Below are 23,412 nucleotides of genomic sequence, written 5' to 3'. Positions count from 1 at the left end.
AAGATAAGGACTCTGCTGTTGAGAAACAACTACATTTAAAGGTGAGGAGAGAAAGAAGTATACAGGTAAGAGGAAAGCCAGGAGAACTTGGAATCATTCAAGCCAAACTAAGAGTTTCAAGTAGAAGGAAATGGATAATGGTATTAAATCTACTGAGAAGCCAAGTAAAATAAGGACTAAAAAGATATTTTAAAATTTTAGTTTCAACAAAGTTCTCAATGGCCTTAAAAAAAGCAGTTTTGTGGCTTCTTAGTAAAGAAACAAGGAAACAGATAAGAAGTGTATAAAAGTCAAGGAAATAGAGACAGTATATGTAGACTATCTTTTTAAAAAGTTTGTTGTGAAGACAAGAAAAAGGATGATAGCTGGAGGAAGATATAGAATCAAGGAAGAAGAAAATCAATACAGTGAGGTTCTCCAAAACTATTGCACAGACAGGCTGATTACGTTTTGTCAGAAGGAAAGACATTTTTGTAATAGGAAGGAAGGGAGATTTAGAAGCAGCTCCATTTATTTGTAGATTATAGAAATTTAAAGGAGTTCCTATCTGATGGCTTTATTTTCTCTGTGAAATAGCAGTCAAGCTCAGCTCAGCTTCTGAGAAAAAAGTGAGAGATTAAGAATTCTGGAGCAGCTGAAAATAACTCTGGAGAATGTGTGATTATTGACCAACAAAGCATGCTGGATGTTGATAACAGTCAAGGGCATGAGTAAAGTTGAAGATCTCAGAAAGGCTATGATCTTTTTCCTTTCCTCCTCCTTCTTCTTAACATATATACATTTCCATATTTCTTGTTATTTTTCTTAGGTTTTTCATATTTTTATTTCTATTAGGAATTTTTTAAATAACATTTTTCTAACTAGTTATTGCCAACAAAAAATAAATCCATTTTAATTTTATGTATTAATTTCCATGCCATGATAAAATTATCTGAAGTCATTCAGATTAAAAAGAAAAATACCTCTATAAATAATCCCTCTTTTCTAAAACATATTTCTCATTATTTCCCCTTTATTTAGTGACTACAACTTCAGAATAATAATGAATAACAATATTATTAATGAGAATGTCTCTGGTGTTTCATCATTTACTAGGATTCATTTATTCTATAAGTGTTTATTGAGTATCTCTCATGTGTAGTTATTTCGTTAGGTACAGGTTATTATTGTGGTGGAATAATAACCTGTACCTAACGAAATAACTACACATGAGAGATACTCAATAAACACTTATAGAATAAATGAATCCTAGTAAATGATGAAACACCATTATATGTTTTTGATGTCATATAATGTCTAGTGGAGAGACAAAAATTTTAAAAGGTTATAAATGCATGGTCTCATAATTATAATTTGTGATAAGGGTCATGAGAGAAAAATATATGAGCCCTAATTTAGATTGGGGGGACAAGTAATTTCTGAAAAAGTTACATTTAATTTAATAAACATAAAAATGAAGCTAGAATAATAGGAAAATAAGGTCAAGGTGTCAATGTAGGAATAAGTAAGGGGAGAAGGATGTTAATTACCGTAAGAACATGAAGTGGTATTACAAATTGAGATTACTTTTATATGAAGGAAAACGTATAGAGCGTATACTAAGCGCTTAATAAATGTTAAGTCTACATATAATTTTTGATGATAATTGAAACCTTTTTTATTTTAAGAAGTAAACTTTTGTGCTTAGTTTACTAAGAAGAGTTTTTTAAAAATAGGAACACAATTAGAATGATATTAATAGGCTCTATAATTGTATCTTGAGATGCTCATGTGGTTTTTATTTTTTTACCTATTAATGTGATAAATTATGTGAACTACCCATTCATTCCAAGAGTAAGTCTCACTAGGCCGTGATTGTTTTTAAGTTAAATTTTCATTTAATTGCCTTGTAACTTATTAGTTTTTGTAAATATATTAATAAAGATTAATAAGAGATTTTTTGATTATTACTTATTTGCTTCGGTTCATTTGGTGTAATTGTCATATATAGTATTATAAGTGTTATACTAACTTCATAAAAGCAACTGGAATTTTTCTTTTTTCTTTTTTCTTTTTTTAATGCTTATAAAATAGTTTCACCAGCATAGGAATTTTTCAAATAACATTCCCATGAAACCGTTTGTACTTTGGACTATTTGGGAGCACACATTTCTTTTTCAATTTTATCAGTTACTTCTGGTTATGTGTCTATTGAGGTTTTATGTCTTTTTTTGTCAGTTTTGGTAATGTTATTCTAGTTTAAGTTACCATTAGTTCTCCATTGAACTATTTACAACTGATTTCTAACTGATCTTACTCAAGTTTCCTTCCAGTTCATTCTTTTCAAAGTTGGTATAGTTGGTGTAATCTCTCAAAATTGTTATTCTAATTAATTTACTTCTCTGAAATCCTTTCAATAACTCATCACTTTTCTCAAGATTAAGCACAAACTCCTTACATAAGATATGAGTCATGAGTCTCTTCATTATTTCTAAAACTACATCAATTATTTTTCTGTCCTTTTATTTCAATTCCCACAATATGCTAGGTTCACTCCCCTCCCCCATCCCCCCCAATCCTGGCCATCTGCCTATGTTATTTCCTCTAGCTGAAATTCACTTCTCTTTCTCCTCTGAAAACTCTGGATAAATCTTCATGTCCTTCAGGTTTCTGCTCAGATGTAACCTTGTCCAGGAAGTCTTCCCCAACTCTTAAGATTATATTGTTTGTCCCTCATAAAAGGGGACCTGTACCTACAGAAGGACAATAAAAGAATATTTAGCCACCTGTCTCTGTCTCACACAGAGGACTATAAGCAAATTGAGAGGAGAAACATTGCTTATTCATCTTTGTATTTTAAATGTCTGGAGTAAAGTCTGGCACATAGAAAGTACTCAAAATATATTCTTTGAATGTTGAACGAATGACAGGTGTGAATAACTTCTAATTACAGTGAAATTTTTAGCAACCCACATTTATTTAGCCTTTCCAAAGTTATTCAACTTAGTTACCATAGAAATAACACATTGTTTTCTTTTCCCACTCACATATCATCAGTCCATATAATATTTAATTTAATTATATAATTACAAAAACAAGTGCAACTGGCATAAAAGAAGCTTGGCTCTTGCTAGGAATAAAACCTTGATTCTTGCTAGGCACATAGCTAAACTCATGAGAACAGACATAGTTCACTAGCCATGAGCACAGAGATCAGCAACATTTGTTTATTCGTGAATTGCTTAAGTGGAAGTCTCTTAAAGTTTCTATGAGATAGGAACAGCTCACAGTTTAGAAATAGTTGTTGAAGTTTGTAAGTTTGAAGAGTTGGACCCTAAAACATATTTTGTTATGCAAGATAAGTAGATAAGGGTCACAAGGTTGGGCAGAAAGTCCTCATTAACAATGAAGTTGAACTAATAGTACATTATTGGAGCCTGATTTTTAGGTTTGAGTTGCTGGTGACTGCATAATACAGAAGGGAGGAGAAGAAATCATAAAGAGAACTTCCCATTCTCTTGGTACTAGAAAGACTCTGGGACAATTTCCACAATATATAAAAAATATTTTATTTGTAAGCCTAGGTACTTCTGCACATTTCTCCTGTCTCCTATTCAATCTCTGCCTTGGGTATTCCAAAATGTTTTATTTTCTAAAATTATTTGGAAGGGCCTAATTTTTAGAATTGATTTATTTTTCATGCTTTTTTGTTCTTCACTTATTGGCAAAGTACCATGTAACCATTCCACTGATATATGTCAAAGAAACAAAGTTTTATACCTAAACTGGGTGTAAGTATAAAACTTCTGTTTTGAAAAATATTTGCCCTGCACATTTTGGGACTTACCTTTGGAATCATTCACTCCGTTACTGCTACTAGGGTCATGTACATTTTATTTGGAGGGTTCAGAACTCAAAAGTCATCTGCCAAAGGGATGAGAAAACTGAATGGAGCTAATTTACAGTTTTATTAATCTCTTTTTGTTTATTTATCTACCTCTGCAATATTAACTTATTAGAAATGCCTAGTCAGTGTCTCCATTTTTACACACTGCTCTAAGATAGTTTATCTCCCATTAAATGTCTGCTTAGCCCTGGTATGCTAATTTCATCAGGGAACTCTGCTGACCAGTTGTAAGACCTGAGGTGGAAACCTCATTCAAGGAGAAACCAATCTCTCTCTCTCTCTCTCTCTCTCTCTCTCTCTCTCTCCCTCCTTCCCTCTCTCTCCTTTCTCTTTCTTACCTCCCCACTCCCTCTTCTTTCTTTCTTTCTTTACCTCTCTCTTCTTTCTCTTTCTCTCTGTTCTCCATCTCTGTCATCTCTATCTGTATCTCTATATCTCTCTTCCAGGAACTAGGAGTTAACATATTGAGTCAGTTTGTTATGGATATTAAACTGGACAATTACCTAGAATCCAATGCTTTAAGTTTATGCCACAACCAAAAAAAAAAAAAAGATGCATTTATTAAAGAGTCAAAACTAAAGAATCTTTCTGAGAAAACATTAAAAACAAAGTGGACATACAGAGAGAAGCAAACATGGGATGTGGCTACGAAGACAAAGAGGCTAAGTGGCTGCCTAATGACTTGTGGACCAACTGAAACCCAGGTATACTGCAAGCACTTTATTTCCTTGAAATTCTCTAGTATCTTTTTAATAAACTTGCTAATTTGCATAGTTTAAGCAAATGTATGTTTCTTGTAACCAAATGATTCCTGGCTCACTTTTTGTAACATATTGAGAATTTGAAAACAAATAAGTAAACTTTCAGATGCAAAATGTGACTCATTAAAGAGACCGGGTGAGGAACAAGAACATCACCCCCTCCACCCCTACTCCTGCTTTCGATATCTTTTTCCTTATAAATTGTAGACTTCATGTCCAATACTAGGCAGATATCAAAGTTGGAAGTTTGCTTTTGATGCTCTCATTCTTTTTTTTAATCCATTCTCTAACTATAGAGGTGCTACCTTCTCTTTTTGATATCTCATCTTTCTCTCTCTTATAACCAATTTCAGAAAAACATCTGATGCATTTGTTTATACAAAGAGAAATATAACTTTAAAGCTCTCTCACCCTCTCTCATTATTCATTTATATGTATCAGAGAATTTCCCTTTTAATAGTATTCAAAATGTTAAGATACAAAGTATATCTCAAACTGGGAAATTTTAGCTGGTAAAAGGACTTGTATTTTGTGGGCAACCCGAACATGTTTGAAATCACACTGTGGAGGTGATTGTCACCTCTGTTTCTGTGTTAAGCCTTGCTCTGATTTGAGTATGTCTGTGACAGTGTGTGGAATGTGAATATTTGAGAAGAGACCACCCTGCCTGTTTGGATTAGTGTCTGTATCTATTTTAACAAGTATAGTGCCTGGGAGTTCAGTTATTATGAGTTCAACTCTAGTTTGGGGTTCTGCATACATTTCAGGGGTAAAGGGCAAAGTACTTGTAGTCTTTTCTCTATGCTTCGTAGAGCTCTTTGAAATATAATATTTTCTGTTAAGTGGACATGTCTTCAAAATGAGCCACCTAGTTGACAGATAGCTTGCATATGCTTATGGATAAGTACATTCATAACATATAAGTATTCAAAAATGCCAGAATTGTTTTCTCAAAATTCAGTTTTGCTTAGTTCTGGTAATTAACTCATTGTCAAACTGCATAAATTTGAATTGCTTCAGTCTGCAATTTTCAAGCTTTCAAAAAGCATGAATAGAAATCAAACAAAAACTTTCAACCTCATTAATGACAATGACAATATAAAATCAACTCCAATTTTTTTCCATCATGTAATCAATAAAATCATATGAATTCATAAATAGTCCTGTCGAATCTCTAAACATATGTATCCTCAAACTTGAGGTAACCTGCAAGGTCAAAGAACAATGTCTGAGGAAATCTGGTTTTCTGTTACTCATCCAAACTCAGCCTAAACCTGATGTGCTTAGATTTGTTTATTTCAAGGTATCATGTCACAGTTTCCTGCCACTGAATAAGGATGCCAAAGAAGTTTTACTAGATCTTTATTTTGGAAGGGGGTGCACAGTAGTGTCACAGAAACCTAAGGGAGGTAATTAGAGATGTGGAGTGTATTTCAAGCCAGATTCTTGACTCAAGATAGAATTACACATTTTATTCCTAAATCTTTTCATTTGAAAAACAAGATAATACATTAGCAGTGTCCAGAACTGTCCCAGGAATTGCAATCCTTGGTAATCTGACGAGTGCTGATCTTATCCTACAATCAGGGACTTTGTTTTTGTCCCTAATGCTACTGTTTTAGTTCAGGCTACTATAACAAAATGCCATACACCAAGTGGCTTATAAATGACAGAAATTCATTGCTCAGCATTTTGGAAGTTGAGAAGTCCAAGATCAAGATGCCAGCAGATGCAGTGTCGGGTGAGGATCTGCTTTTTGGTTCCTGGATGGCTGTCTTTTCACCATATTCACATATGGCAGAAGGGATGAAGGATCTCTCTGGGACCTCTATTATAATGGGGCTAATCCAACTCAGAAGCCATCTGTCCTCATGACCTAATAACTTCCCAGAGGTCCTAACTCCAAATACCCTCACACTGGGTATTAAATTTTAACATAAAATTTTGGGGGGGAACACATTCAGTGTATAGCAGCTATTATTAAATCATTTTCTAATATGAGGTCATTCATCCATTTATTTATCCCACTATTCTTTTTTGAGTTTAGGGAAGAAGAAATTAGGGAAGAAGAAATTCAGAGATGAATAAGTTTCAATCTAAAGAATTTACAATTGTCAAACAATGTGGAATTACAGTGACAGGAATATGCCAAAGTATTACGTGAACCCCAAGGAGTGGCAAATAACCCATTTTAGTGGGCGGTTGTGAGATGGGAGAGGAGGAGAAGGGAAGGTAAATTGAGGAGGTCATGATGCATGGGTTGAATAGTCAAGGATATCTACGTGGAAACCAGACTTAGAAAATAGCTCGAGCAAAGGAACTCATGAAAGAAATAGCAGAGAGCAAGCTTTTTGTGTTCTGGAGTTAAGGGTGAGGCAAGAGTACTGAGGAATTGGTAAAACTAGAGAGACGGATATGGGCCTGATAATAGAGGACCACAGGTACCATTGAATCCCATACAATTCATAATCCAAATATCTTTCATCAAATTATGCATAGATTAATAATTTCTTAGTCATCTTTCTAGCTCCTAAACATAAATCAGACCTATCACTGAGTGAATGCTTCATATATATTGCCTGGTATGATTCTCAAACTTTAGTTCTTTTTATTTTGTTGTTATTTTAAAAATAGGCATTTTTACTTTTTCGATCATATCACAGATTTTAGTTAATCATGTAAAATTGAAAAATTTGAGTACATAAATAATGTGAAACATAACTTCATCCATCGTTTCATGTATTACAGAGTACAAAATATTTAAGGCAATTCAAACTGATTAACAACAACAACAACAAACCCACTTGATGAGTGGTATCTATGTGCTAAGCCCTGTACTACAACTTGATATGTGGGTTATTTTATGTGTGTGAGAACCTTATCAAGTAGGTTCTACCACCTTCACTTTACATATGGGAAAGTGAGTATCTGAGACTTGAAATAACTTACCCGTGTTCAGTCAATATGTATAGAGAAGGGATATGAATCTCAGTCTGCTGGCTTCAAACTTCCAGTATACAGTAGCACTTCCAGCTCTGGATACACAGGTCTGGGTTCTAGGAAAGAATCTCTATTTAGATTAATGCAAAAAAAGTTTACATGCCAAAAAAAATAGACTTTTTTTTTCTTCATTTGGTGATATTTGAATTACTAAATAGGTTCTGGAAATGTTTGACCAAAAAGTTTAACTAACATTATGTTTTATATTGCTTTAGTAAATCAGGACCTTCTGATTTAGAATTGCTGAAAAAAACTCAATACGTCACTCCAAAACCTTTTGAAAATACTTCTTGACTACAGCTGCTTTAAAGAGAGTTGAGAGAGGAAACTTGAAGTTCTTGGAAGACTTCCTCCTGTAGTTCTTGGAAGACTTCTGCTCTTTTTGTGGTTAAATACCCTTGGCATATTTTCCCTCCAGGGAAACCGAATAGCAGCATTCAGGTTGTCAGAACTTCCTCCCATCCTGGGACTGTAAAGTCAGGGCTTATAATATACAGTTCATTAATAATAATAATAATAATATAAAGAGAGGACTTATGATGCACAGTTTGATATTTAGAATGAACACCCCATGTCCATTCTGAACAGAAATGGAAAGTAGAATAAATGGAGCATATCCCATCAAGACAGGAAAAAAATGGTAACCAGACGAGGTTTATATTTGGAATAAATGTATATAGGGCAATTGTATTCACATCTTGGTTGTTTATAATGTCTATGTTTTATTTTTACTAAAAAAGGGAAAAACAACTCTAAGTTCTATGTATGAGGCTCAATATCTTTCCAATTTTGAATAATTCTTCTACTAAAATGTTTGAATAAAAGCATATGAAGAAAGAGAACAATTAATTTTTTAAACTGCCAGTTTAAAAAATTATTTTTCTTTTATTATTTTCCTAATATGTTAACTAAACAATGATTTATTCCCTTTTGCCTGCCTCTAAGCTTTTCTACCTTTCCAAGAGTCATTCTTTTCCTTTTCCTTTTTTAAAAATTTTTTGCACCAGACATTCTAAATATTCCTCTGTTGAGAAATACAGCCCCAAGTTTCAGAGCTGCAGTAGGAGGCTCATGCTACACAAGACTAATTAGAAGATAGAGAATGCGATGGTTAATTTTTTTGTGTCAACTTAACTGGGCCATGGGATGCCCAGATTAAACATTACTTGAATTGGCGTACTGAATTAAAGCAGTTTGCCCTCCCCAATGTTGGTAGGTATCATCCGATCCACTGAGGGTATGGATAGAACAAAAGTTGAAGGAAGGGAGAATTTAGGTTTTCTACCTCACTGCATGAGCTGTCATTGGTCTTCTCTTGTCCTTGAATTAGGACTTATACCATTGTCATTCCTGGTTCTCCAACTTTTAGTCTTGGACTAGAATTTACATCATTGACTTTCCTGGTCTCCAGCTTACAGATGGCAGATGATGGGACTTCTCAGCCTCCATAATCACATGAGCTAATGACTTTTAATAAATCTTATTTTATATATATATGTGTATATATATAAATTTATAAATATGTGTGTATATATATATATACTATAGGATATATTCTATTGATTATATTTCTCTGGAGAATTGTGACTAATACAGAAGGCTTTTGCATCTATATAGCCTTCCCAAAGAATATAACCATTTTTCTTTCCCTTAATATTTGGTTTTGAGTCTTTAGTGTGTGGGCCCAAAATGGCACACAGTCGGAGAGGCCCCTACATTCTTGAAGCCTTTAACATTCTTTTTCTAATCTGTCTTCTTTCTCCTTTGAAAGTTCAAACATTACTAGAAAGTAAGCCAATTCTATTGCCAGCTCTCTTGTCTTTTTTTTCTTCCTTCCCCTTCCTTCCTTTGAAATGTCCCCACTCTGAAAACCCCCTGGGACTCTGGATCGTTCTTTTTCCACCATCATCATCAGATGCGTTGTCTCAAGTTCAAGAGAAGTTCATTTGAAAATAATTTAAAATACATTATTGATGCATAATATATTAAAATATTACTTAATCTTCCTAAAGGAATAAGTGACATGAGATTTTGACACCCTTTCAGAGGTGAAAAAGAAGGACCTTATAAGAAGCAGCCATTTCACTCCATAAACAATCATGTCTTCACTTTAGGAGATAGCCTTCCTTAGACTATCATGAATTTAGTCCTGCCACTCATTTACCTCAGCCCTCAAATGACTTCTCCCTGCCACTCCTTTAAGACTGAAAAGTACTTATTAACTTTTTTCGTGTTAATGAAAAATATTCATCAACATGTTTCTATATTGAATTTTTGTCCTTTTTCTTCTAGAGCTAGGAAAGATGAAATCAAATTTAAAAATTCTATTATCAGAGAGGGTCTGATAATGCCCCATAATTTTTTTTCTGCATGATAAAACATTTTGATAAAAAATATAACCCCTAAAGTAACCATAAAGCAATATGTTGCTCTTACATTAAGGAAAGAATGAGAGCTTCAGATTGAAATATGGTTTTTTATCACACAACACATAAGATCCCAGATTAACTCTTGGTCCAAGTGGCCCTTGGCATCTCTGTTTGAATTTTTGTGTGTTTATATTGGCATCTCTGTTTGAATTTTTTAAATAAACAATTTCCCTCTCAACATAACTTTCCTTTTAACATCTTCTAAAAGAGCTACGAGCTATAATTACATTGTTTATAATGTACATAAAGGACGTTCTTTTTTCTGTAATTTGGTAAGAGTCTTACATTAACAAAACATCTTATAATTTCAAGAACAGAAACTAAATATATAAGATAAGAGCTATACCAAACATTTAAACACTTGTAGTAGTATTTTCTCTATTTAAAAAAAATACATTTTTAAAAATGTTAGAATGCCTTAAAAATCATGGCCCCTTGGATTTAAACTTACTCAAGAAACTGCTCAGTTTCCACTCTCTTTTATTTTGTCCTGGATGTGTCACTGAAAAGGATAGTTTAGCACTTAATAGTAGTGATAATGCAGGAAACTTGGCCAAACAATTTTAGGGTTTCTGATAGCAATTTCAAGTGATACCACAGTTTGTGTATGAACTCATTCAGGGCACAGAAATTGAGAAACTAATTTATGCACCAGAGCAACAACTTATTATCCACTTAATAAGGACCAGACCTAAGTTTGACCTACTGTTGTCTCTAATCCTTACAACGATACTGGAGGTTAGGAATTCTTGCTGTACTTTTACAGAAGGAGAAAATGGTAGAGAGTTATAGCAACTGGATTAAGGATACAGAGTTCCTAGGTTTCAGAGCAGTGATTTCTAGCTTAGTCTGTTGGCCCCCAAAACCATGTTCTTGCCATTAAGCCATCCTACTTCATTACGATAAAAAAAGATGTGTTACTGAAACAATGTTGGTTTTTCAAAAAATGAGATCTGCTTCAATGTTTATATAATATAATTTCTGGAATAAATGTTAAAATAGTGATATCTAGGAAAATGTTCTAGAATCCCAGTGAAACACTTTAAAGTCTTTTCTTGGTGAAAATAATTCTCAAGATAGTATATTAAGGTTTATACACAAAAGTCATTATACTATACATATTGTTTTGCAACTTGAATTTTTTGTTGTTTAAAAATTGTTTTCGTAATTTGTCCATGTTGATATCAGTAGCCTTAGTTTATTCATTTCCCCCTCAACATTTGCAGCTATTAGTAAATTATTCTTTAAAGTTATTGCACCGTATACTCTCAGCAATGGGGTACGAGTATTCCCACTTTTCCACAGCCATGCTGTGGCAGACATTATTAGTTTTCTATCTAATATATCTAATACCCAATTGCCATGCTTCTCTTACTAATAGAAGCCTGATTTGTTTCAATGGCAACATGTATAACGTCCAAAAGTATATTTCCAAGCCTCCTTTGATAACTAGAAATGGCTAGAGATGGCTATATGTTCTGGCTGAGGAGATATGATCAGAATCTATTGAATGTTTCTAAGATGTTTTTCATCTGTCATACAGGTCCCAGTTTTTCTTTTGCTGCAACATTATTTTTCAACTGTCCTGAAATGCAAACATGAGGTTGTAGGTGGAACAGTGATCAAGAATCCATGAGGTGTCAGTATGAGGATAAAAGACCTAAAATAAAAATGATGTGCCAGAAAAGCAAAAGGTTTCAGGGATACTGACAGTGCTGCTATATTGGCTATGGTCTGCCAATCTCAGTACTTCTGGTTAATAAGAAAAGTAAACCTTTACTTAGTAATATCATTATTCAGAAACATTTATAAAGAAAAATTTATTACTCTGCCTATTTCCATTACATTCTCGGCAGGTTATTGATATATTTAAATAGATGATTTTTACATTTCACCCAGAATTTTTAGATGTTTTATATTTAAAGTTGTCATAGTATCAAAACACCATTTTTTTCCCCCTAAAAGGAGACTTTTAAAGTTTTTAAACTTTGAACTTCTAATTAAATCAACACTGAATTCTTTTAAAAAATTAACTGCACTCTGTAGTAACTTCAATAATAACTTTTCAATTCTTTCCCTCATTTCATATAGACTGATCTGCTTTCTGGTCCATTTTGCAGTAATACAATACTAAAATTTTCTGTGATTTCAGTAATAAAAAGAGCTGGGAGGAGAAGTACTTCTGGAGGAAGAGCATAAGGAGCTCTGCTGACCCTCTCCCGGTGAAAATCTTTAAAAAATCCACCACCACAACAGCCATTTAAAGTCTCTGGAAATTGTCGTAAGGGCACATTGCAAACAGAGAAATATTTATTTAGGAAAATCTATTAAATCTGAGAAGACCGCGAATCTGTCATTTGAGTCATGACTCCCACTCCACCACATCCCAGCTCAGTGTGATAGATGCTCTGGACTTGTGCAACCAAGAAGATAAGGCTTTCTTATTTCCTCAACTCCCAGTTATGATTACATTTTCTCTCAGCGAGGGGTAGCTCCCCGGCATTTCTCATGTTCTTCAGTTCTGTGTTGCAGAAACTCTATTCAGGCAAGCACTGAAGTATAGGACTCTCTTATTCCACTAAATTTCCAGTTTATTGCCTTTAATTTGCTCATAAGGCAGAGATTCAACACAGGGAGAGGAAATTCAAGACCAAGGGTGACCACTCCGACTCAGTACCCTAATCATAGTGTAAAAATATCCCTCCGAGACAAGCAGATCATTATATAGGTTCTGCACAGGCAGATTGTAAGCACAGAGAACTCTGTAGCTCACTTCAAGGGGATTGGGTTTATTTAAACAGAGTATGGAGAAGTTCAAGTATAAGGATTCTGTAGGGAGTAATAAAAAGAATATTTTGATGGTGAATAGTTAAGAAAGACTGGTAGCTCCATGAGAGCAACATGTGAGATGGTAGGTTAGCTAAAAGTTTAGTAAAGAGACCTGGGAAAGAAAACCTAAGAAGCAATCTTGGTGTATGACCAAGCCAGAAAGACTGGCCTTGAAGACTACCCATGCAAAAAAGCTGACTTTAATTGGTTCAGATAATGAAGTGATTTATGCCCTCAAGCACTAAAAAAAACCAATCGACTATCATTTATTAAAGTTAAACTGGGAAATAATAACACTAGAGGCAGACCAGTAAGAATATTAGCACGACAATCAAGGCACAACAGCCCAGTTAAAACCACAGTTATCTCTGAGCAAGATGGATATTAGGGTGACTGCACACTCCCAAGGTGATGCCATCTGAGGAATGACAGAGGCTCCACACTAAAGTAGGAATAGAATTCACTGAAATAGCCCATAAAGTCACTAAGCAACCAAACGTTCAACAAGTGCAATAAGCCCAGGTTGGCAGGAATTCACTATCTACAGTTGTTATGTCAAGTTTTCAACAAAAAATTGCAATACTTTCAAAAGAACAGGGAAGTGTGAACCACACATAGAAAAAAAAGAAACAAACAAACAATCAATAGAAACTACAGTAGATAGGAACCAAATGTTGGATTTAGCAAAGATTTCAAAGCAGCTATTATAAATATGTTCAAAGAACTAAAGGAAACCATCCTTAAAGAATTAAGGAAAAAAAGATATGATGACAGTGTCTTATCAAATAAAGGATGTCAATAAAGATAGAAGTTATAAAAAAGAATGGTATGGAATTTTGGATTTGAAAAGTATAGTAACCAATATGAAAAATAAAATTAACTCAAGGGGCTCAATGGTAGCTTTGAATTGGCAGAAGAATCAATGAACATTAAGATAGAGCAATAGAGATTATATAATCTGAAGAACAGAGAGGGAGAAAAAAATGAAGAAAAATCAACAGAGCCAAAGAGAAAGATGGGATACCATAAGGTATAGTAAATAGAAATACTTTAAAGAAGAGCAGAAAAAATTATTCAAAAAACAATAGCTGGAATCTCCTAAATTTGATGAAAAATATTTATATATATCTAAGGAGCTTAACAAATTCTAAGTAAAATGAACACAAAGAGATCCTCATCTAGACACATCATAGTCAAAAGAAAAGATTGCAAGACAAATGCAAAAGGAAAATCATGAAAACAGTAAGAGAAAAATAATTGTCTAAGCACTTGGGGTTCCCCAATGAGACCAACAGCTGACTTATCCAAAACAAAAAGACTGCAAGAGAGTGGGATGACATATTCAAAGCGCTGAAAGGAAATATTATTAACCAAAATTCTTATGTCAAGCAAAAGCATCTTTCAAAAATGATGGCAAAGAGAAAACATCCCCTTATACACAAAACTAACATAAATTTTTTCAGGCTAACACGTCTTATAAGGTATATTAAGGGAAGTTCTTCATGCTGAAGGCAAGTGATCTCAAATACCAATTCAAATGCATAAAAAAAACCCAGAATGTTGATAAAGGTGATTGTTTAGGTAATTACAAAAGACACTATAGTTGGATATTTCCTCCCTTCTCTTAACTTATTTAAAAGGCAGTTGCATAAAACAATATGTATGTAATTATTTTCTTGTGTTTGTAACATAGATATACAATATATTCACAAAGGAAATGGGTGAGAGCAAAGCGGCATTGGAATGATAAAATAACAAATGATCAAACTTAAATTTTCAGGAAGATGAAGAGAACTAGAAATGGTAAATGAGAAGATTAGTATAATAAACTCTATAAATAAAGTAATTTACTTCTTTTTTCTCTTAGCTTCTTAAAAAGATGTAAAATTATACAAAGTAAAAGTTATAATAATGTATTGTTAAATACATAATATATATAACAATGTGAAACAATGGTAGAACAAAAAAGAAGAGGGAAAATAACATTTATAGGGGTCACATTTCTATATCTTACTGGGACTAAGTTGTATGAATCTAAGGTATATTTGGATAAATTAAGATGCATGTTGTAATCCTAGAACAACCGCTAGGAAAGTAACTCAAATAAGTATAGTGAAAAAATCATTACAGAAATTAAAATAATAAATACTTAATCTCCTTTCTTCACTCAGCTTCTTAAAAGATATACAATTATATAAAGTAACAATGTATTTTAGGGTTTATAACATAGTTGTAATATATGTAACAACATGAGCATGAAAAGAGGGAAGAGGGACTATTGCTCTATAGGAGTACATTTCTAGATCTCATTAGACTTATATTACTGTAAATCTGAAGTAGATTCTGATAATATGTCTACTGTAAGCTTAGAACAACCACTAAGAAAATAACTCAAAATACAGTGAAATAATAAATAAAGGAATTATAATGTTACATCAAAGTTATTGATGAAATAATAAAATTAATGAAAAATAAAGGAGGAACAGAAAAAATATGAAACATATATAAAACAAATATTAAAACCTCAAATGTAAATTAAAATATATCAATATGAACATTAATTGTGAACAGATTGAACAATCCAATCAATAGCCAAAGATTGTGAGACTGGACTTTTAAAAAAAAAAAAATCCAATTATATGTAGTCTGTACACATTTTAGATTTAAAGATAAAGATAAAGTAAAAGTTTGGGAAAAAATACACCAAATTGATTAGAGAATTAAAATATAATGGAAAAAAATGAAGGGAATGAAACTAAAAACGTGTTCTTTGAAAAGACCAGCAAAATTGACAAACCTGTAGGTAGAGTTATCAAGAATAAAGAGAGAAGACTCTACTTAAATCAAGAATGATAAAGGAGGCATCACTATTAACTTTATAGAAATAAAATGGATTATAAGGAAGTGCTATAAACAACTGCATGCTTCTAAATTCGATAACTTAGATGAACTGAGAAAATTCCTAGAAAGACACAAAACTATTAATACAACTCAGGAAAAAAATAGAAAGTCTGAATAGACTTATAATACATAACGAAATTGGATTAATAATTTTAAAACTTCGCACAAAGGAAAGCCCAAGTCTGGATGACTTTACTGGTGAATTCTACTAAACATTTGAAGAAATAATACCAATTCTTCATAAACTTTTCCAAAAAACAGAAGACAAAATACTTTTCAATTCATTCTATATGGCCAACACTTCACGATATATCTAATATGGAATTTTTGTTCAGAATATGTACAGGACTCTTACAACTTAATAATAAAAATATAAGTAACTCAATTAAAAAATGGGCAAAGGATAAAAATAGGCATTTTTCCAAAGATATATAAATGGCCAATAAATGCATAAACAGGTGTTTAACATCATTAGCCTTTAGGCAAATCAAAATTACAGTAAGAGGCCACTTTATACTCATTAAAATGGCTAAAATAAAAAAGACGATTAAAAAAAGTGATGGCAATGGTGTTGAGAAATTGGAACTCACATACATTGCTGGTAGAAACATAAGACAATGCAGCTCCTTTGGAAAATGATCTAGCACTTTTTCAAAGTTAAATATAAAGTTAACATATGACCCAGCATCTTTACTCCTAGGTATTTACTGAAGAGAAAGGAAAACATACGTCCACACGAAATCTTGTACATGAATGTTCATGGCAGCATTATTCATAATAGCCAATTAATAAATTCAGTTGATGAATGGATAATGTTGTTTATCCACACAATGGAATATTATTTTTCAATAAAAAGTATTGAAGTGACAACATGAATGAACCTTGAAAATATTATACTCAGTGAAAGAAACTAGTCAAAAAGGGCCACATATTATATAATTTCGCCTATATGAACTATCTAGAATTGGCAAATCTATAGAAATAGAAAACAGATTACTGGTTGCCTAAACCTGGGAGAGGTGGGAAGAAGTGGAATTGAGAGATTGCATGCTAATGGTACAAGATATTTTTGGTGGGGAGTGATGAATTTTTTTGAAATTGTAATGATACTTGCACAAATCTGTGAATATATTAAAAACTGGTGAATTGTATATTTTAAATGGGTGAATTATATGTTGCATGAATTATAACTCAAAGCTGTTAAAAATCCTTAAGAAACCCAGCTGCTAATGCATACGCTACGTTTTTTAAAATTATGTAACTTTTTATCTGTTAGCATATATTGATAGGATTTCTTCATCTCATGACTAATATACTGGGATAGACTAGAAATGAGAAAAAAACACACCACATTATGCTTCTTAGCTCGTAGTTTACATGATGAATTGTGAAAAGCCGATAGCTTCTTTCCACTGCAGATTATTCAGACACAATGGAATGCTTAAGATTCAGAGGACCTTAGAGATCATCTGTTTTAGCCACAACCCCCCTTTTTAAAGAAGATATGGAAAGTCTGAGGCCTTGCAAGATAAAGTGACTTACACAAAGCCCTGTGGTGTTGAAGCCTGAACTGAACCCAGGTCTTTTGCTTCCGAGACTGGGACTTCATTAGTTTAGATTATTGTAGTTGCGATACATCATACTGAACTCCTCATTATTTATTTGTACTTGGAGTCATCCAATTGCAAAATATCTGTGTCTAGGAACCATAGCTTTACTCCTAACAATAGGATTTGATTTCTACTTCTTTTTAGATTCAAGATTTACTGTTTGCCAATGAAACCACAGCATTCATTCATGCAGTTATTCATTTTATTTTAAAAGCACTGTTGAACCCATAGTATCTACCAATTTCTGGGCTCAGAAATTGCTGTCTCTGTATGGAGCCACAGATATAAATAAAATAGGTACTCTACATACAACCTAGAAACAATATATGTCACAATAGGAAAAAAAACAGTAATGAGTAAAGTGATATGAGAACATAGAATAGGAAGCAACTAACACTGTTTAAAGGTAAAACTATTCCTAATAGAGTTACCAGGTGAAAAAGCAGAAAAGAATGTTCTAAGGAGAGGGAACAAGATGTGCTAAACAGAATCTTGTTAGAAAAGAACCCAGAAGTACAGTACAGAGAGGAAGGTGGGGAAGTATTTGAGGAGCAGCTATCCGTTTCATCTTTTTTAATTAAAGTATAACATACAAATAGAAAAAGGCACATGTCTAAAGGTAGCCCCTGGTGAATTTTCACAAAGGGAGCAGACCTATCTGGCTAACAGACAGAATAAGAAACTGAACATTATCAACCACCCAGAAATCTCTCTCTGCTCCCTCAGATACTGCCTCCCTGCAGAAGTAACCACAACCCTATTAAAAGGTTTAAAAAGAGAACGAGGCAATCAGTATAGAAAATCAACCCAAATAGACAGGGATTAATGGAGTAGGAAAACATTTAGCAAGCTGTTGAAACAGAAAAGATAGGGAATAAGAATTTCAAATAAAGTAATTCTAGTAGGGATGAAGAGAATAAAGGAAATTAGAAATTTAAGGTCAATGTTTCTCAAACCTGACTTGCATCACAATTACCTGGGAGCTTTAAACAGAATATAGATCCAATACCCACTGAATCTCCAGGGTTGAGTACCAGGAATAAGCATTTTCAAAGCTCTCCTCATATGTTTTCTCATGTGGAAGCAAATTTAGGAACCACTGACTTCAGAGACAGAACTCACAGGTCACAGAAACAAATAACTACAGGAAATGAGGAAGACACAAATCAACAGACACCATGAAACTTCTATCTTGGACACCTGGGAGAATACAAACAAGAAATTTGTTGCATTTAGTGACTCAGGAGTATCGGAAGCAAATAGATGATACACTATTGAAATTATTAGTTTTGAATTAAAAATAAACTGTGATAAAAATTTGGGAAATTTTTTAGCTGCAAGAAGTATTTTTTACATAATTAATTCTATAAAATTTGGAAAATTTTTAGTGTATGTGATAGTTGATCTAGTTGTACTGAAAAAGATTATTTATTTATTTGAACCATTTCTCAATGGGTTTAGATGACAGAGAAGTGACTATGTTTTAATTATTTTGAACTGTCTACTCCTTTCTACCAAATGGAGTGTTAGGTGACATAGACTAGTTTAGAAAATATGGATTTTTATGACATCTTTGAATGTAATTAGTAGCCATGGATAATCTGAATTTATTTCTTCCTGCTATAAAATAAATAAATTTATTTTATTTTATTTTTTTATGGTGAAATTGATTAATGAAATCCAGTAAGTTTCAAATACATAATTCAACAGTAAGGCATATATGTACATTGTGTGTTCACCACCCATAGTTAGATTTCCTTGTCACCACATATTTGACTCCTTTTACCCCATCTACCTGCCCCCTTCCCCCTATCCTCTGCTAACTACTAGTGTTTTGAGATAAAGAGAGGGGTAATTGGAGAAAAATGTAAATGTCACAGCAATGTTGTACACCCAGGTACATTTTAACCTGGGTGACCCTATATAATCGAGTAAAAGAATAAGAGACAACTGATATAACTACTGCTCCTCCACACGTTGTGGATGAATATTAACAACACACATTAAGAAAAAATATTTAAAGGAAGGTTGTTTTACTCAAAATAAAAAAGACAGGAATTTCTTGGTCTCCTTGGTATGTGACCCGATGGCTTCTTTCAAATTTGAAAATATGTTTTGTTTAACCATTTAGAATTAAAGTAACACCCTATAATCACAATATAATCACAAGAAAAAATAATGCAGTTCACTTCCAAATATTTTTGTTTTAAAGTTGCGTTAAGCTATTTGAATAAGCTTATAACCTAGACCTAGAGTTCTGCATTTTTTGGTTTATACCAGAAAACTAAATACTATATTGAAGTATCCAATTCTGTTTCACATTTATTGCTAAACCAGTAAAAACCCTAAAATAAGAAGTCCTGCTTTACCAAAGAATCATAAATCAAATCTGTGGTTCATCTAATTAGGGTGGGTTCTCCAATTTATGTAGCCCTCTCCTAATATTTATTGAGAGGAAGAATAAATAAATGAAGGAATAATATATGAACTGGGTAGAAATAACTGGACCCTAACTAATCCTGTTCCTTTATTGGATCAGCTGAGTTCTTTTATTTTTACCTGTTGGAATTTGAACTGATATTGATCTCTTCAGATATTAGTGGGTTTTCTTCACAATTTAGCGTGATGTAATATTTTATCAATACAATTTTCACTAAGAATGATCACCTGAAACACAACCACTATGAAAGCGTAATTTGAATTTTTTCAAAGGTTTTCTTCAAACAAAAAGTTTAAGCTCTTTTTAGTTACTTGATAGAGTTTTCCATGTGTGTTAAAGGGGGGATAAAAATGTGTGTTCAGTAATAATTTAAATTAATTACTTAAGCTCATCTGTATTATACGCATTAGGATAAATGTTATCATTCCTAAACTACGTTGTCAATATTAGTACATCTCACTAGGCTCATTAATTAGCCATGTCTTGAATGGATAATAAAAGATACAATATGTATGGGATATTACTAAGCCATAAAAAAAGAATGAAATCTTGCCATTTGCAACAACGTGGTTGGACCTAGAGGGGATTATGCTAAGTAAAATAAGTTGAATAGAGAAACACGAATACCATATGATTTTACTTTTTTCTCCTGGAATCTAAAAAACAAAATAAATAAACAAACAAAACAGAAGCAAACTCATAGATACAGGGAACGTTTTGATGGATGCCAGACTAGAGGGGGATTGGGGCAATGGCTGAAAAAGGGGAAGGGATTGAGATGTACAAATTGCCAGTTATAAAGAAATCATGAGGATTTAAAGTACAGCCTAGGGAATATAGTCACTAATATTGTAATAACTATGTATGGTGTCAGGTGGTACTAGACTTATCAAGGTGAGCACTTTGTAAGTTATAAATGTTTAATCGCTATGTTGTACACCTGAAACTAAAATAATATGTCAAATGTAACTGAAAAGTTTTGAAAATTGAAAACACAGAAAACAAATTCCCTATGTCTTAGTAATGAAGGAAAAAAACGCTCCAAATGAAATCCATCATGTTCCATCTCTCTTCTGTGCTTCTCTAACACTCTGTGCATACTTCTAGCCTAATGCTTATGACCAGGGTCTCTAGGCTGCCGAGTTTTAGAGAGACATTCATACTGTGGCTTTTTGAATAGCTGTGTGTGTTCAACTCCAGTGGGCATCATTCACATAGGCTGAAATGAGAATGTGCCCTGGAGTTGTGTAACATGGTAGTCCTGTTTATATTATTAAACTAAAACTATTAACTTAGTTTTCTGTTTGCTCCACTCTGCAGAAAGCTACTTAAGCACAAGAATTACGTCATACTCAACTTTGCATCCCTGTCTCTAGAAAACTTCCTGGTGTATTAGTAGTGATAAATAAGTGTTTATTGTGCAAGTAAATGAGCAAATGCACTAGATTCATGGAATAGTTCTCTGGAAATCAGCCATGTTGTGAAGTGTAACGTGATTAAGATGTTGTTCCAACTATCTTTTGTTGTTAACCCAAAACTTAGTTGCTTAAAATAAGAACCATTTTGTTATATCATGTGATTTTTGTGAACTAAGAATTCAGGCAGGATTCAGCAGGGTGGTTTCTTTGTTCCACACAGCTTCAACTGGGGCCACAGGTAACTAGTTTGGTCTGGAGGGTCTGTGATAACTTCATTTACATGTCTGGCTCCTGCATGGAGGTGGCTGGATCAGCTGAGGTTGACCAGTATTGCTTTTTCTCTCTACCAATGGCTAGCTTGGGCTTCCTCACAGCAGGGCAGTCTCAGGGTGGTTGAACTTCTTATACAGCAGCTCAGGGCTTTAATAGCCAGTGCTATTAAAACACCAAGGCAGAAGCTGCAAGGTTGACTTCCATTGCATTTTCTTGGTCAAGCTAGTAGCTGGCTGAGATTCAAAGGGAATATAATTAGATTCGAACTCTTAGTGGGAGGAAGAACAAAGAAGTTTTGCCATCTTTAATCTACCATAGATATTTGCATCCAACCTTTACTTTTTAAAAAAAAATTGAAGTAAATTGATAAATTGATATTAGAAATGTTTATATGTTTTGCAGCTTCTACTAGGGTTGTCACCTCTCCCACCCATTGCCTCAAGTCATCTATATCTGCATCTACAGCTGTATATTTATAAAATTTAGAATATAAATAAGGAAACACACAGCTCTCCCATTGGTTAAGCCAGAAAATCCTAGAATTATACTTTAGAATGCATCATATTGAACCCTGTTAGATCTGCCTATTGCAAAGACAATCTTAACAGAACTCCTTGCAACATAATAAGAATGCTGAGAGCATTACACAAAGTTCTCACTGCACAAATAAACAAAAATTCCTTTATCGTTTCAGTATTAGTTGTGTGCCCTTAAGTGTCTGTTTTGTTTTTGTATCATAGATGCCATGAATCATATAATTAATCAAATTTCTTTCTTCTGCTGGATAATAGCAAGTTTATAGACAGTAGTTTAACTCTAGCAAGTGCAACAAACTTCATAGCATTAGATGATATGCGTTGATATAATTTCTGATTCCACGAAACTCTTCTAAATTTATTTTCTCTTTGCCCGCTTTTTCTTAATTTTAAAAATATGGATTATCTTACTATTCTTTAAGTGAACCCATGACTTGCTTTAAGCCATTTGAGAACAGTAATGGGGTGTAAATTAATAAAAATTAAAATGAACAGGTGCTGAGGACCTACTGGCCTATTTTTCACCTACCCTGGGATAAGGTAGCTACTTCTAGATTTGAATTAAAAACCTTTGGTAGAATAACTTTATTCTTTTGTAAATAGCAAGAAATAGCTATGCCTATGGGAAACTCATGGAGAGAGATACCTTCTATTATGCAATTACGCAGCCTCAGAGAGTTAGTGAGTTTGGGGTGCAGGGACAACACTCCTCCTATTCTCAAACCCTAAACCATACTATGCTACTGCTGGGCTTGCAGGAGTGTCTGGTTCTGCTGCCTGGGCCTGCAGCAAAAGATTTATGGCATCCCAGCCTGGCACGGGGACTTTAATTCCCATAGAAATAGTGTTCTAACTTGTAGTTATGTGTGCTAAAAAATTACTACCATATATGTACAATATATACACTCATACACACATACGTTGTAGATACGTAGAGTACGTATAATTTTTTAGCTTATCTGAATATTTAATCGTAGTTTTGCAACACTGTTTCTATGAATAAATGTAATCCTAGTACCAAATAGCCTTAGTAAATTTTCTGAGCAAAATTTATTTGTGATCTGAGGACTTTCTTTGCCTATATTTGTGCTTATATTGAATACATATTTGTGGGATAAGAAAATAAACATAGGCCACATCTTTATTTATCACAATGAAGGAAAGATAATTAAAATTAAAAGAATGCTATTTGCAATTACTTACTCAGTAAAAGAATTTTCCTAATTGGTATTTGGCATTTATATTTCTTTATAAAACTCTAAAATCTAAATTTTATGTGTAATTTTCTTTGTACAGTATACCAAATAAATATATAATAACCAAATCAGA

The sequence above is a fragment of the Pteropus alecto genome, unplaced genomic scaffold (assembly GCF_000325575.1).
Source record: "Pteropus alecto unplaced genomic scaffold, ASM32557v1 scaffold196, whole genome shotgun sequence".
NCBI lineage: Eukaryota > Metazoa > Chordata > Mammalia > Chiroptera > Pteropodidae > Pteropus > Pteropus alecto.
This window is presented reverse-complemented; position numbering follows the sequence as displayed.